The following is a 17,373-nucleotide window of genomic DNA, read 5'->3' on the forward strand; positions in this document are numbered from 1 at the left end:
GCCAGGAAGGCCAATGGTATCCTGGGTTGCATTAGGAAAAACATTGCCAGCAGGTCCAGGGAGGTGATCCTGCCCCTAAGTTTAGCCCTAATGAGGCTGCATTTGGAGTACTGTGTCCTGTACTGGGCTCTCCAGTCCAAGAAAGACAAGGAAGTACTGGAGAGGGTTCAGCAGAAGGCTGAAAGATAATTAGGGGACTGGAACATCTCTCTTATGAGGAAAGGCTGAGAGAGGTGACAGAGCACTGGAACAGGCTGCCCAGAAAGGTTGTAGAATCTCCTTCTCTGGAGATATTCAAAGTCCTCCTAGACGCAGTCCTGTGCAACCTGTTCCAGGTGAACCTGCTTTGGAAGAAACTTTGAACTAGATATCTCGACTTCCCTTCCAACCCCAACCATTCTGCGATTCTGTGATTCTTCTCTTGAAAGCAGTATGTTGATATTTGGCATTTTAAAACGCCTCCCAAAAAATAATAATTTGTTTTAGGAAAATTCAGGTCTTTTTACTACTTGCAAATTGGGTTCAAATAAATTCCAGTTTCTTCAATTTTACTCACTGTGCTAAGAATCCATCAATACATTTGAAACAATCACCACTTATACAGAAGAGATTTTTCATATTTATCTCCTTCTACCACTCCCCAGATTTTTGTTTCCTATCTGTCCCATGACTGGTACATACATGTTGGCACATTACATCTTCTTAGGTATCACTTCAACAACGTCAGTAGCTTTAACACAATGGAAAATGGAGTTTTTACATTCAAATAACTGAAAAATCAGTCCAACATATGATAAGTTTTAGCTGGTTTATGTATGAACTTGAGTGTACTTCTGGTCTTTGACTAGAAAAACATCAAGTTGCAGACATAAAGCTAGTTTCCTACACTTAATTAGTCATATCTGTTCAGTAAGTTTTTGATATCCTCTCATTGGAGCCCAAGAAATCTTCTATCTGTAGAGGCTGTGATCCACAAGTACAAGAGCAATCCCATGGGACAGAACAATGAGACAAAGGAGAATTTGCTTTGATCCCTTACCAGACCCATTTTGGGGATAATATGATTCTTTCAGATTAGTCTAGTTTAGTTACATGCCACAATTGCTGTTTCAGGGATTCTATTCTTTATGTTAGAACCCTCACAGTATGAGAACAGAGGCAAAGCTCAACACAGCTGAAAAAAAAATCATAATGTAATAGTAGGTTCCTACCAGATTATTCCACTTCAACTGCTTTCTGAGCATTTCCAGTTGTAACCAGTTTTGATAGTCTTTTCTTCATATATAGAGAGACACACACAGTGTGAGAACAAGATGACAACATCTGTTTAGGTAGCTGGTAATTACTCCTGCAACAATCTAAAGGTGTAGCTTGTCAGCTTTCATTTAAAGAGCACAGGAGGTATGGTTTTCAACATAGATAAAAAAAACAAAACATGTAGGGTTGTGCTTCCTTTCAGGTAACTCAGACCACAGAAACTTAATATTGGGTGTATACATTAATATAAGAAACACTGAAAGCGAACATAACAATCTGGTAGTCAATTGACTTTCCACATAGTGCCTGTAGCTCATCTAAACCTCCACATGAAACATCCTCAGTTAATTATTTATGTCTGCTGCCTTTGTTTTTCACTTCAGTGATAATCTGCTTTTCAGTTACTATGTTCCTTTGGTTGGTGAATTATCTCATTCAGCATTCTTTGCTGGCCAGGCCTTTGGGAAATAAGCATTTTCATTAATATTTAAATTTTTCCCTTATGGCCATATCTGTTAAAGAGAGTAAAACACAGATTCCTTCCCCCCTTTCCCTTCCCTGCAACTTTATTACTCTTTCTTCTTCCTCTTTTCCTCACTTCTCTTCAGCTGCTTTTATAACGGTGTAACACAGAAATTATTTTAACTTGGTGATTTATCTGTTGCATGAACAGGGGGAAATATACCAATTTTCCAGCATTAAAGTGTGAGATTATTATTGTTGTTGTTATTATTAGGTATTATTGTGCCTCTTGGATTAGACTATTAAAATATAATATTAAAGGCTATGATTGGTAAACCAGGAACAGGATGAAGTCTAACTGGAGCCAAACAGTAGGAACGTCAAAATAAAAGATGCCCTTATATATATTTCTCTTTGCATTCTTGAAACATGATGATTTTAGGCTTTCTATGAAAAAGAATATTTTTTAATGAACATTTCATTAAAGGCAACAGAATTATGGCATGTGGTGCTAGATAAGGAGTCAGTAGCTAAATATCTATAACAGCTTTTACATGACAACCCTTAACTGTGATCTACCTAACTTGATCCTATCAATGTAATGCAAATTTCAAACCTGTTACAGAAGTATATTAAAATGTAAAGCAGAGTGCAATGATAGGGAAATGCTCTGATTTAAGTAATGAATGTGGGACACTGATCTTCCTATTTGGACATTCATTGTGTAAATATGGTGGCTTATCTCAGTAGAAGAATTATTAGCAAAACAAGAAAGGGGGAAATATGTCACTTCATTGCTTTTAAAAAATCTACCTAGAAATTTTGATTATTATCATAATGATAGGATTTTGGACCTTTACTTATTTTTTCCATATTTCTTGTTTCCTCAAGGGTACTTGGCAAACACTTTACTAGCCACATGGATAAATGGAATGCATAACAACATGGTAGGGTTATTGAACATCTAAGAATGGAGGAGTACAGTTCATACAAATATATTGATACTGCATTTATGGGCTACCATGTAGCATGTGGAATAATGACATAGGTGCTTTGAAGAAAATAAAAGGGCAAGAGGATGAAAATGTTATATTTAATAAGCATAGGCATATAGTCTAATTTCTGCTCTAGATTAAATGAAGGGATGTATTCCTAGCTTTACTATCAGTTCTTGTCATATGATCTTTTAGATAACTAGGCTCTCACTTTTAGATAGACTTCAGTGATTGAAGGATTCCTTTATGCTTGTAGCAAAAAGATCAAAGCTGCATTAAATTCATTGAGAGAAGCATCTTCTTTCTTATTAAAAAAAAAATAAAAAAAGAAAGGGTGTTACTACTGTAAAAAAAGTTAATGAATATTGTCTTCAATCTTATAAGAAAGATCTCCCACCTAAAACTTGCCTATTTTGTAAGTAGTTTAATACGAGTAGTATTCAGTTATTCTTGGTTGGAAAATCTTGTTAATTTTCTTTTTTGGTTTTTTTTTTCCTCACCCCTGACTATCCCAGAATGAGGAATCTTAAGAATGTGAAACAGAATATACAGTCACTTACTAATGCAAAAGAATATATCTGAAGATGCTGCTCAAAAGGACTTAAAAATTATTTCAACTGAGCAGTTTTTATTTTTCCCCCAAATATAAATTTGGATCTCATAAGAATCCAACTGGTTTCTTTGGAACACTTTTCTGGCTTTATTGATAATTCAGTGCAAGAAAAAAAAATAAGTTGTCCAGAATATCCTGTATTCTTTTATATAATAGCATGATTGACGAAGTTCTACAGTCTAGTTTTTAAATTAAGGGTGGAATGTTTACCATTTATTGATTTTTTTCCTGTCCTGTTCTTATTCTGGTTTCTCTATAATACATGCAGTTTCAGTAAACTTTTTTTTCATAATACTGAAGAGAGGAATTTTCTCTCATGACAATTTGTAAAAAACAGTGATCTAAAATACAGTCGATGTGTATAATGTGCAGCAAGTAATTGATCTAACTTCTTTTTCGGCACAAATAATTAGAAGGTGAGATTTTCAATTTCCAAATGGTACTACCCATAGTCCTTTTTTTCCCAAGAATTTCTGCCAAATTAATTTTGCAATTTGTTTTAACTCTGTGTGTTAATTGTAGAAAATTTATTAAAGCGCTCACCATTCAGTATGTTTTAATTAATTGCTTTGGCTAGTAGTGACAGGGTGGATACTTTCTCATGGTTCTGATTCCTAGTAGAACTTATGAATACTGAGAGTACGAGTACTAATGAATGTTGCCAACATTAATGTGCTAGAGGCTTAAACTAGATTTAGTAAAACTATGGTCTTTCTAAGCATAATAATAACATCTACTATCATTAGTGTTTTTTTTCTGGCACTTATAATAAATTTAAATGCAACTGAAAATATTTTTTTGTTTTTTTTTAATTAAAAAACTTATGAAGTGAAGCCTTTAGCATAGATACCTCAATATTGATAACAAAGTGCTTTCTTCCATTACCACTACCTCATTTCCCTTTTCCACCATACGCATATTTATCCATTTATCTGTACCAACATGAAAAGATTGCTTGCTCAAATCCACATCCTCTGGCAAAGCAATGTAACAAAAGTTTTTGTCTCTACAGTGACTACACTGCTCAGAGGAAAGCGTGTGACTTGTCACAAAAAAAAATAGTTTTCTCTATAATATTTCTTTTTCCTATATCAATATATTAGAGGAAATATCAAATTATTTCATTTTCCCCTTCTCTTCAGGAAAGCAGCATGCTCACAGGTAATGAAGGAATAAAAACAGTGATAAGGTTTACATGGACCTGGAAAAGCAGGAACTGAAGAGAGTTAGAAATTGAGCTATTGCCACCCATACATCCAAATGGAAAGAAAAAGAATAGCATATCATATGAAGAACAAATACACATATGATTTTAGATAGGAAATACTTTTCTTTACATTCAGTAAGTGGAGGACATTGGCCTAAGGTGCAGTGAAACTGCTAATAATATTCCTTACTTAAGGTGGCAAACCCATGGAATCAATAGTTGCAACAAGCTAAGTATCACTGACTAGGCTTTCTATAAAAGATTTGTTATACTCTTGGAAAAAGACAGACATCCAACTGAAGCTCCAGTTTAAAGTACTGAAATAAAGCCTTCTAATCAACACTGAAGTCTCTGTCCCTCCCTGCACAGCCTTTACTTCAATCAGGGCTTGGAAGATATGAATGGAATTGCCACGGACAGCAACTCAGCCTGTCTTCCCTGCTCCTATGAGTATCAGACATGGCAATGCTCAGTCCATGGAGAATTAGAGGCTTTAGAAAACCAGAAGCTCAGATATTTCAAAGTTCATCATGAACAGAGGAAGCAGCTTGGCTGGAAATTTTTAAAAAGAGCTTGTCTGTTGAGAGCTCCCTGATGATATATTTACATATAAAGTTAACTATTAGGCCATGATTATTACAGACTCTGGTTATAGAGAATATAAATAACCTTGATTGAGTTCATGTCCCTGCTTGCTTTCAATAAGGAATTAATTTGCTCAGTCCAAAGTCTTTTTGACAATACTATTTACAGAACGGCTTATATTTAATAAAAAAAAATAAGTTAATATTTGACAAAAGTCATACCATAGACACTTTTACAATGAAGTGTCAGTGGAATTTATTATAGGACAAATGAAAGTGAAATTATATTAAGTCAATGTAAACAGCAAGGCATCTTGTAGGATTGATTATCACCCCAAGGGAAAATAATTTATTTTCAAGTTTTAATAATTGTCTAAAATATTGTAATGAAAATTTAATAAAGAAGAAGTTTTAGCAGTTAAATAAAACAATTTCTGAATTGTTTTATGAACACCTAATTTACTAACAATTTTAATATTCTGCAGTGGAACCTTTGCTTGTCAGATTCCTCCTGGCAAGCAACCAAGACTTACAATATCTAAGTTAATATTTAAAAGGTTGATTGTGGTTTGTTTGGATTTTTTTTATTTGGTTTTTGTTGTTGTTGTGTTTTATTTTGTTTTTTTTTTTTTTTTTAATTTGTGATACTAATAAAGCTTTCAAAGACACCAGTCTAGTTCTAGGAAGAAACATAAATGCTACTCTACAAAACAGTCAAATTGACTAATTCTGAAATAATGGTCAATCACAATTTCTATACTAGTGAATGAACATCCGAACTACTGCTCTGAAAAACAAAGAAAAACATTTGGTTGCAAACCCTTAGTAAGTATTTCGAAACACCTATGAGTCCAAGAGATTCTGAATTATTCAGATGAATTAAAGCTGTTTGGAAAACTGTGTACAGTACCCATAAAATAAGATAATATTATATTTATATTGTATTAAATATTGATTATTTTCAATAGTGTTTGAATATATTTGCACATACATATTCAAAATAGAGGGTTTGGATGTAAGCTGCAGAATGTTTCTCTTTCCAACATTTTAGACAATTGACTGCTTTTTCATATTACCTCTTTTAACCGAATGAATAAGTATAGTGGGGATTAACAAATCACTTGACCAAGAAGGCTTGTTTTATGCTAAATTATTTAAGGGATCATTCAGTGTTACCTGATATAGGTGCTAGATCCTGTTAGGCATTCTTACTGTAGATCAGACACTAAACCTTCAATAGTGTGTGGTGCTGCTATTTGACAAAATTCACTTGAATAAAGTGCAAAAACCCTAGAGTAGTGCTTAGGCAATCAAGTAATTTTGGATATACCTTGAGGTACTGGTGCTACTTGCAGGCACTGAGGCAGCTTCACTGCTGCTCCCACTACTAGGTGTGGTCATGTTCTCTGGTGAACAATACCTGTTGGATGAGGCCTTTTGAGAAGGAGAGCAGTGGAATTAATTCTGTTGTTTTTTTTTTCTGCATCTATTTGCCAATCAGACTGACAGTTTCTAAAATTCAGCTCACATTTCAGAGAAGAAGCAGCTGCTGGGGATAAAGCAGTATAAAAAGGTTTGCTCTCTCACTTAGGTATGTGAATATATGCTGAAACACAGATTCACCTCAGCAGTGTGATTTTCCAATTTCTCAAAGCCTGGACTGGGGATAACATAGACTTTCTCACAAGTACCATAGTTAAGCTGTTTGGTTTCTTGTATGACCTTTATGAACAGTCATTCCTTAAAAGTCCCATAAGCTGCCATTACACTCACTTCAATTTTTTTTTTTTAGTTCTGTCAATATTATTCACATGTAATAGGAAAAAAAAGATAAAGAGGAAAATTATGTATAATTGGACACTTTGGAAATTAGGTATATAAGCTCTTTTGTTAGTAAATGAAGAGGAATAGAAAACCAGAAGGAAAATTAATTAAAAACATTTTTGACAACTGTTTTGGAGTGAGATGAACAACCTTATTCTTTTTGCTAACTGTGATGGAAATCTGATTGCAGCAGAAGCCTAGACAGCTATTCTAAATTATTCAATTAAGTTTCAGATAGCTTAAGCTGAGTGATAGCAGTTCTCACTTGTTTTTTCAAGTGTACATGAAAGTTTCGACAAGTTGTGAAAAATTAAACTGGTCATTTAACTCCTAATCTCAGTGATATTGCAATAAAATCAGCCTTCATCTATGATGGACATTTCTCAGTATTTTGCTTTAATTATTCAGGAAAGATAATCAAGTACTTAATAATAAGTCCTACAGATGCCCTCAGATAACTTGAGAAGTTCAGGGAGAAAGGACTGTAGAATTGTGGGTCCTGCTCGTGACCTGTCCTCAACCTGCATTGTTTGTATTAGACTTATTTACAACAAAAAAAATGCAGGGAAAAAGGCATATTCTCATGCTACTCTTTTCAGGCCTACCTGTTTATTTCTAAATTCCTCTGGGTGATCGTAAGATGTGCCAGTGTAATCACATCTGGAAATGGTCTTTTCTTTGCCAAGCAGACAATTTAAGGACAATGATAAGAACAGCAAGGCACCGCTGTTATTTTGTCTCTCAGTTGAACTTGGTAGAACTATCTCTAATGGTTAAGAGAAATAGCTCATCTTGGCCTCTCTTTTGCAGCAGCCAACTACTACCAAGAGGGAAGGCAACTGCAATTAAATAAGTATCCTTGACTGCCACTTGTATCTGGTATTATATCAGCCAATATAAACAGTTGTAGCTTAAATCTTTCACTTAATATAACCACCAGACTAATAATATTATGCCTTTTAATAACATACACCAGCATCTCCACTCAACTCCCTGTAGACTGTGTGTACTGCGTTAAAGTAGTGGCCACAATCTCTCCGTGGACCTTTAAATTCTGTGCTCACTTCCAAACAAATCAGCTCTGGCATAACAGGGTATATTGTGCACCAGGGTGTTCAGTACTACATTTGAAAAGGATCCATAAATTTTCTGTGCCTAAGATGTGAGATCCTATTCACTATACAAGGCAGGTGCAGGGCAGGCTCCCAAAAGTGTGTTAAAGAAAAGCAAGATCCTTCAATACCCTGCTTACCTCCTGCCTATGGGCCTTATATGATGCTGCCAACCTGTCAGAAGGATGTTCATCCAAAAAGGATGTAGGCTACATGTAGTGAGTGGAAGAGGCTCTTTCATGTGTAGAGTGGATGGGAGACAAAAAGAGAGGTTAGTGTGCTAAAAGATCATACATGAACAATCTGTTGGTGCGTATGTGGTACAAGTCTACCTCGGTGCCAATCCACAAATTAGAAAAATGACAGTTCTATAAAAAAACTTGTCTTGACATCTTATTCACGAGTTCTGCATTAGTCATTGTGGCAGATTTCACATTAGTTCAGCCCCCAGGTTTAGGTAATAAGACCAGTTTTAGTCAAATATTTTATTTTAACATGATAAATAATGAAAGAAATACAAAATTTTTAGCTAAAAATTCCATCTAATTATAGAATCCTAGAATCACAGATGCATTAAGGTTGGAAAACATTTTTGTTCCCAGAGAAGTTGTGTTCAAGACCAGGTTGGTTGGGCCTCTGAGAAATGTCATCTAGTGAAATGTATCTCTGCTCACGGCAGGGGGGTTGGAACTAACTGAGCATCTGACCACTTCCCTCAGCATCCTGTTCTGAGAAAAAAACACTTTTCTGATTTTCAAATATGAGCTGTCTTTCTATAATTTTTATACTGTTTTTTGAGAAACGATAAAGTATGTGTCCTCCAAGTTGAGGTGATCTCTGTATCCAGACCCTTCAAGAAGGGTACATTAACATTTTACTAGAATTTGCACAAGCACAAAGGTTTTATTGCTCATGTGTTCAAATGAGAGGATACTCTGCAAAAATGAAACAGGTCAAAAGGATTACATCTTCAATTCAAGACAGGCTAAACATTTCCTAGGCTTAAGAAGCAGAAGTCACTTTAAACACTTCTGGAAACAAGTCTTAACACTGAATATATTTTAAAAACTCCATAGTTAAATTCAATATCAAACCATTCAGATGAATTAAAAAAAACAGAAATAAAATGCTATTTGTGTTGTTTAAATGGTTTCAATAGACTATCTCATTGCAATTAATAGTTGCCACATCTCAGGACAACAAAGAGTTTATTTAATCTATAGTAAAAAGACATTATCTTTGGAACTTAGAGCGATAGATAAAGATGTACACTTTGAAAATGCTTCTGTAAAAACAATATTAGTTTGGAGAAGATACTTAAAACAGTTGCTGTTCTGAAACAGTTGTGGTGGTTTAAATGTTAATAATTTTGTTCTTAGCTATTTTCTACTTGAAACACTGCAGTGCATTTTTTAACTGCCATACTGAAGAATATTAATGATGCAACAAATTGACTGGTGCTACAGAGATGTATCTGTTTTTTTTATGAGCATATTTAATTGCACATGTTTCTTAAGTCTCTAATTACAACGAGTACTAAAAGTGTCTAGATGCTTAAGGGTGCATTTTTATATTTAAACATACCTCATTATTATTACTTATATGGCAGATAGTTCACTAAGATATAATGATAGGATATTAAAGTGGATTAGAAATCTCATTATTAAAACACAAGCTTGTCCGAATAGAAAAAAAAAAAAAAAGTACTCTAAGTGGAATAAACACCTCTTCATTTTCTTTCAGAAATCTCATTTTATTACGAGCTAAATGTCAGAGTCATAAAGAGGTAACTGCTGGCATGATCCCATCAGGGAGGTTTCTATTTGTTATGATATGATATTCAACATTATTTTCCCACAGATTTTAAATAAAGCCAGTGAACTTTACTAAGGACTCCAATTTCAACCAAATGTATGTTAGCCTATCTAGAGGTAGATTGTTTATTTTTAAAGAGTAAGATATGACTGCAGTCAAATAACATCTCTTCTTGTATTTTAACTCAGCATTAGGGCAGACACCAATTATGAAATTGTGCTGTCAGGTTACCCTTCTAAGGGCAGTCACACACTTCATGTTTTCAGTGGCAAATTGAATTTGACATTTAATTTGAAGCCCAGGATACCATAATGTAAAACCTTCTGCAGTATTAGTGATAAAGCATGAGGGCAGACATCCTGTCTAGCTTTTTTAAACAGTCCTCTCCATAGTAGTATTGCCTTCATTATATTCTGTGGGGATTATTTTCCTTATCCTTATAGGAAAATTCCAGTAAATGTTTAGAATCACAGTAGCTCACAACTAGAACATTTCAGGTTTCTTTAGAGATTCTAATAGATGATCTACTCTAACATCTTCCCATACATTCTATCCAGACACCTTGTCATTTCTGAGTTTAGAACTAATTAGAACAATTCTTAGCCCAACATTTAGTTGGTGGTGGTGCTGACTCTTTTAATTCGTTTATTCTTTGGAAGATAATGTTACATTGCACAAGAAAGTATGTTAATAGTGGTTGCAAGACCTTTATTTATGGAAGATTAATTTCTTGCAGAGATTTCTGTGTAAGTTAGCAGCCCTTCCTTTAATACATTAATACATTTCCATTTAATACATTTTAGAGTATTGAAATGTAGTGTTTTGAAGAAGCAGCAGAGTAGACAGTTTTAGGCTCAAAAATTAAGAATGTCATAACAAGGAAGTGCAGAGGCTGGTTTGGTGCACATGCAAATGCAATTTACCCAGGATTCTGGGTTAACCATCACCTTGGAGGTTACCATTACATGTCAAAAAACAAAATAAAACTTACCATGGTTCCTTGCCCCTGTAAGCTTTCATGATACAACAGCCGTGACTTAAGATGGGAAACATATAGTGGCTCAGAATCAGGCCCAGAGGCTCCAGCCATAGAGTACTACATTAACAAACATAAGATCTCTGTGCTATTCAATATTTGTACACAAATATAATCTGGACCAAATAGAGCATATTTCTGGATAATTATCCAGCCCAGACAACACATTCAGTATAATGTTAATTTTGCATAAACTGTAGCCATCTGATCTGCATGAAAGTCTGCAACGATCAAGTTATTTTCCATTTTTTTAATTACCATTTCTACATTTTGTGTCAAGTGGATGAAGTGTTTTAGTATTATTTTTGTATTGTTGGCATTCTAAATTGGGATTTACAGTTATGAAGATCAACTGCTTTAGTACTCCCTAGGGAGTGCCCCTATTTCCCTAATTATATCACGAAGTGGTCCCAGTTCTCTCAGGAGAAGCAGAAGAATATCTCCTGACTTTTTCTTCATTTGTTTGGTTATATTTCTGAAATAGTTTCTGAAATAATTTCTTACAGTTTCTGAAATGATTTCTTAAATGTTTTTCTGGGGAGAGAACATCCTCCTTAACTAAAAGTCTCTTGTTGGTTTCCAGAAGTAATGTCATTGACTGTGTGGACAGCACTTATTTCCATTGATCTCCTTGACTTTTTTTCATTCTATCAGAACTTGTCTTGCAAAAAAACTTGTCCCTTTTTTTTAGTTAGTGAGTTCCAATTGGTTGTAGGTTGTGTTCACTGACAGAGGATAGTTTCTTTTTTATTTCTTTTCTCTATTGCCATTTATGAAGGCAAAGAATTTAAAATTTACAAGCAAGAACACAAATTATGCACTGCTTAAAGCTTCCAGTATGACACTTTCCTTGCTGTAGAAGATGCTTCACTTTGGCAAATTCATATTGTCTATAAAGCCCAAACTAAGAACACCAATTCAGCAAAATGCAATGAAACATAGTGAAGGAACTATGCACCTTTTGCTGTTAGTGTGCTGAAATTCTTCTAGTGCATCACACATGTTACAGGAGTGTGCTGGACAAGTGCTGGTAAATCCTATTAATTATCCAGAGGAGGCTCCATTGGGACAGAGTTTCAGTCATTTGTTTGACAGGGAGTGAAGTATCAGTCTTACTGCACTGCACTTACTTAAGATGATTTTTTTTTGTGCTTCTGGAAGATATGTGGAGTGTTGCCTGCTTTTATTAAAAGTTCAGCCATTTCCTTCCAAGAGACAGGAACCCCTTGGCACAGTCCTGATTAGTGGTTATAAGGGAACCAAGGTGGAATTGAGGTAGGAATTGTATGTGCTTCTCTTCCCTCCCTGATAATTAGTTCAAATCATAAGTGTTTTACAATTCAATTTCTAACCCCTGCTGCAAAACAAGAATAGCAGGATGGCTAATAGAATGACACTTACATCTGAAAATGAATGCTGTCTCAGGATGCCTTGTCACCTTCCTGCTCTTCACTACAGGTTTCATGCAAAGCAGCAAGCAGGGAGAGAAGATGCCAAGAGGACACAGGCTTATCTAAAATAAGTTCTTAAAATTAGTCTGATAATGTCTTCTGTTAAATGTGGTGTTATATTTTCTATTCTTCTTATCTTGAGAGTTCCCTTAGAATCTAGTTGTAATAGTTCATTTATAAAAATTAATGTGATCTATCTGTGCAACTTAGTATTGTGACAGGTCTCACCACAAAAATATCTGAGCAATTGGAAAGAGAAAGTAACTCCTAGCACGTTCACTTCTTGCCTTGCCATTATCCACATTATGTCAGAATATTTTAAAATTATTTTAAATAAAAAAATGAGGATGTCATTAAATATGATTATGTAGATTGCTACTGAAAATGGAGAGGCAGGTATTATCTGTGCTTTTAATATTTTTTAAAAGTGTAAGGAGTGTATTATTTGCAGTCTTTCTATTTCTATTTATGGGAGTCCTTGATACATACTAAACATACTAAAAGGAAAAGCCTTTCTGTTAATTAAAGTAATAAACAAATTAATGAAATATGATATTTAAATTAAATAATCTGATTTTAAGTTAAAATGATTTAATAAATTTAAACAAGGACAAAGGGACATTAGAAATATTATAATCCTCCATAGATAGTTATACAGGAAAGTAGCCCTGTTAGCTTGGCTTAATTCTGGTTAACTAAAAGGCAAAATCTCAGACTATAGATCCTTCATTTCACCACTGAAAGTATATAATAAAATATTATCTCCCAGCTAAGGAAATTCCAAAACTAAAAAGACCCAAGAGAATACAAACCAAATGGGTGGCAAACATCTTACTTATATCACTACTTAAAATTTTCTGTAAATAAGACTTCATGATGCATCCAGCAGAAAAATATTTAATTTGAAAATATAGCCACTAGTTTTACAACATCTACATTTCACCTTGTCAGTAGTTCAGAAAATTTAATTTATGGAATAATAATTAAAAACAATTTCAGTTTCAACTTCATACATATATGTGTGGATCTCTTCTGACAATTTATTCAGTTAATCCATTTAATAAAATAACTTGCTAAATTCCTTGTTCTCAAACAAATTGGGGTGAAGGGGGGAGGTGGGGAAGTTTACGTAGTGAGAGGGGACAGCTGATGAGAAATTTATAGCTTCCTTTGTTGGAAACCAGGTAAATTATTATTAGGTCAGAACTAGATTGTGGGGAGTGTGTGTGTGGAGTGGCAAGGGCTGGGTCAAACCTCAGGGAGGTGAGGTGGCATCCTATCACTCAAGGCAGGCCCTTGGAACCCACATGGGAAAGCCCTGGAGCAGCTGTTAGTCATGAGCAGCCTGGGAAAACTATAACACACCACACCTCCTGGGGCCTCTCACTCAGTCTCAGATTGGCAGGGACAGAGAGAACACTGCCCCTCACCCTGGCCTGGAACCCCAGAGTGGCTGGTGGGTCAGGGACCACACCTGTGTGGGGTGGCCATAGGGAGCAGAGCAAATAAAGCCACAGGTATATGTTTGCCTTGTGTCGAGGCTCTGCCATGGGACTTGTCAGAGCTGGTCTTCTACAAGGCTTGGGTGGTAGCTATACAAGCAATCTCTCCCTCTTTCTTCTTCCCTGTTCTTGCTCTCTCTGCTTCTTTTTCTTTGCTCCTTTTTTGGTGCTTGGGGTGGTTTGGAGCTGGAGGGATTGAATCTTGATTTAAGTGTTGTGGAATCGGTTGGATTTTGCCTTAAGTGCTGTCAATTAATAGTATATGCTGAGTCAGTATTTTTGTCTCACTTGTGTGGTGTCCTTTTGAACTTTGTCCAAGTCCCCTCATTTACTCCCCTAATAAAGAAATTTCTTGGAAACAAGCCTGTGACTTATTCTCTTGACACTATCTCGAGGTATTAAAGAACCCTACGTCTATATATTAAAGTAAAACTCATAGCCAGCAGTTCCTGCGGCTGGAGTTTTACATCCCTGAAAAGGCAGAAGATGGACACTTCTTTACATCCATCCATTTTATGTAACAAAATTTAGTCTGACTATTATTTTATATGGGGGACAGTGGTGAGGAATCTCACTGTACTCCTGATGGTTTGAGGATTCACTAAACGTAGCAAAGGTGCTACAGTTTTAAGAATGATCATCCAGTGTCTTCAAAGTTGGAGAACAAGTAGGGAATAAGGAAAACAAAACAAATCTATGATCTGAATTCAGTAGAGGGGGGACATTATGAAGGAAAAGTAATCTAAGGACCAGAGAAGAGCCAATGTACCTTTTCTTACTTATAAACTTCAGATATGAATTAGCTGGTTAAATTTCACTCTTTTTTTATTTTATTTTAATTTACCAGTTTTCCTCAGCTGTTCTCTTACAATGTAAATTGTATGTTGCCATCACTGACTGAGGTGACATTCTACCCCCAAATATCTTCTGTTTTCACAGCACAAGCAGATTAAATATTACAGGACAGCTACAAATCCAAAAATAAATCTGCTGTGTCTCCTGTTCCTATATACACTGCTGTAGCATGTCCTACCCCAAGTTGTCCTTGTGCATGTGCCTCTACAGACCAATCTTTGCCCTTTCCTATTTGCATATAATATACTAGAAAGTTAATGCACTATTTTTTGTCTCACTGTTTACTATCTCTGCCTTTTTCTCTTCCACAAAGAAAATATAAAATTTGGAGAAATCCTTTTCTCCCCTGTAAACACTTGATTTGTATCATTCCCCACCACCTTCAAGAGTCTTTCAGGAAGAAATACAACACAAAAAGACAGAAAGAAATGAAAAAAAGAAAAATAATCTATTCACACTCTCCTTTCTGTGAGTATTTGTGTCAGAGCTTTCTTTCAGATGATCAAGGACAGGATTTAAAATTCTCTCCTTCAGCCAACTTCCCTTGGCTGCTGCTTACTTACAGCAACTCCAAACGGCCATCGGCAACAGCTTCCAAGCTGACAAAATCAATCTTCATTTTGAACAATAATTATAAAATAATTATAAAAACAATAATGCTCTTTTTTAACCCTTTTCTTTCAAACAAAAAGGAGATGATTTTATTGTTTATAGAATTTAAAGGTTTAGTTCCTTTGACAGTGCAATGGAAAATGTAAACACACTATTTCAGACTTCTAATGTAGTATAGAAATAAATACAAGTGGATGATGTGCAATTTTTTACAACTTGGTATATATAGAGTAGTTTAAAATGATGTGAGAATAAGTTAAGAAAATCCACAGACCCCTAGAGATTTTTGGCACCAGGCTCTCCCTCCTACAGGCATTGGAATATTCATGACATTCCCCTGCCTTCCCCTTCTCCTCATGAAGATAAAATCCATGGTTCTTTCACCCTTCATCATTACTTAGCCCTTTAGTTTCCCTAATTCATTAGCCTTTAAGTCTACTTTTCTGGCTGAGACACATATCAACAACAGTCCCAGTTGGCTGGGTCCGAGCAAGTTAGTTAGAAGAATTAAGACACTTACATACAGATGTACATGTATGTAGGTACATATATACACTCATTTAAACTTTATTTTATTGTCTTACACACTGGCAAATTTAACTTGGCAAGACTTTTATCAAACCTAAGCATTTTGGTTTAATGTCCAGATGTCCACCTTATATGGTTTCTATAAAATTATTTTGTTCCATGGTGTTAAAAATACAAGTTTGTGTTTCATTTTTTTTTTTTCAGTTTACCTAAACAATAAAGATAGTAAAACTGCTTTGGTTTTGTTTATTTTTTTTTTTTTTCAAAGTCAGAGGCCTTTGATGGATAATAAAGCTGCTGATACTGTTTTTTGTGTGGTATGTCAAGAATAGTTTTGAGACTTAAATCTCATTTTTAAAATTAAGCACATTACATTTAATTTCTCAAAATTCTATGATAAAAAGATTTTCTGGAAATTATTTTACTAAAAAGCAGTTCTGATACTTGAAGCAACACTTTCTACCTACAATCCGGAACAACGAAAACTGTTTATTAAAGAACAGATAGCATCATGTGCAAGTAAAAAATATTTCTTTTCCCTTGTGTCCAGTTAAACATTTTACTTTTTTATAGATCAACTTGTCACATAGATATGTAAACTTAAAATATCAGAACAATTAAGACCATCTTGGAGGTAAATTTGAACATTTAGCTGTATATCAGTGTTTTAGCATATGGAATTACACAGTAAAGAGCAGAAAGGTTTTGGTATGAAAGTACAGTCATAAGAAGCAGGAAAACAGGAAATTTATGTCTATAAAAGAAAGCAATTAAAACACATTGACTTGACTTTGGATGTTATGTTTTTAGTAGTGGTTCAACTGGGCAGTCATGACCTTCCATAAAGTAAATTCCTCTGTCTACCTGTTTAGCCTTTTTGAAAACAAATGAGATAGAATGAGTAAAAGAGATTGTATCATTCATCTCGCTTCTTCAGGAGCAATTTTGATCACAAAAGATAGTCCATAGAAAGTCATTGCACATGTTTATCACTCTCTGGATGTATCCTGTGACAGCTGTTATCACTAACAATAAAACACTATTACTATTTTCCACCTTTATTGCAATGTTGAGATCTTCCTATGAAACACATTAATATTGCTGGCCCGATTTTTCAATTTTAGCAATAAAGACAGCTGTTTAAACACAGATTTTCTCTGAGCCCACATTTTTTTTGTTGGTGGAGTTACTGGAAGTATGGATGCACTATAAAGAGATGTACTTAATAGTAAATTAAGTGATATGCAGATAGAGAAATCGAACTTGCACAAAAAGCCACAAAAAGTCTTTGAATCATTTCTTCAGCTAGTACAAACTTGTGTGTGCAAGTATACATTTCTTCCCTTTAAAATAAAATTTTAATCTAGCTTGATTACTTCCTGAGATAAATGAATCCAACATAATTCAAGTAAAGTTGCCCATTTAAAAGCATCCTCAAAGCAGTATAAAGTAGTTCAAACTGACTAGTTTAAAAATCAATTTAATTAACTCAGTAAAATGTACAATGCAGCTCTAAGGAT

The 17,373-nt window shown here is 34.7% G+C and overlaps 1 protein-coding gene across 5 annotated transcripts in view; it reads right to left on the bottom strand.

The window, feature by feature from the left end:
- The window catches only part of CNTN5 (contactin 5), a 603,369-nt gene that overhangs the window by 320,120 nt on the left and 265,876 nt on the right, over positions 1 to 17,373 (bottom strand). The gene's annotated exons all lie outside the window — the stretch shown is intronic.

This window comes from Manacus candei, unplaced genomic scaffold (genome assembly GCF_025592945.1).
Source record: "Manacus candei isolate 608988 ecotype Guabito, Panama unplaced genomic scaffold, ASM2559294v1 h1tg000014l, whole genome shotgun sequence".
NCBI classification, from domain to species: domain Eukaryota; kingdom Metazoa; phylum Chordata; class Aves; order Passeriformes; family Pipridae; genus Manacus; species Manacus candei.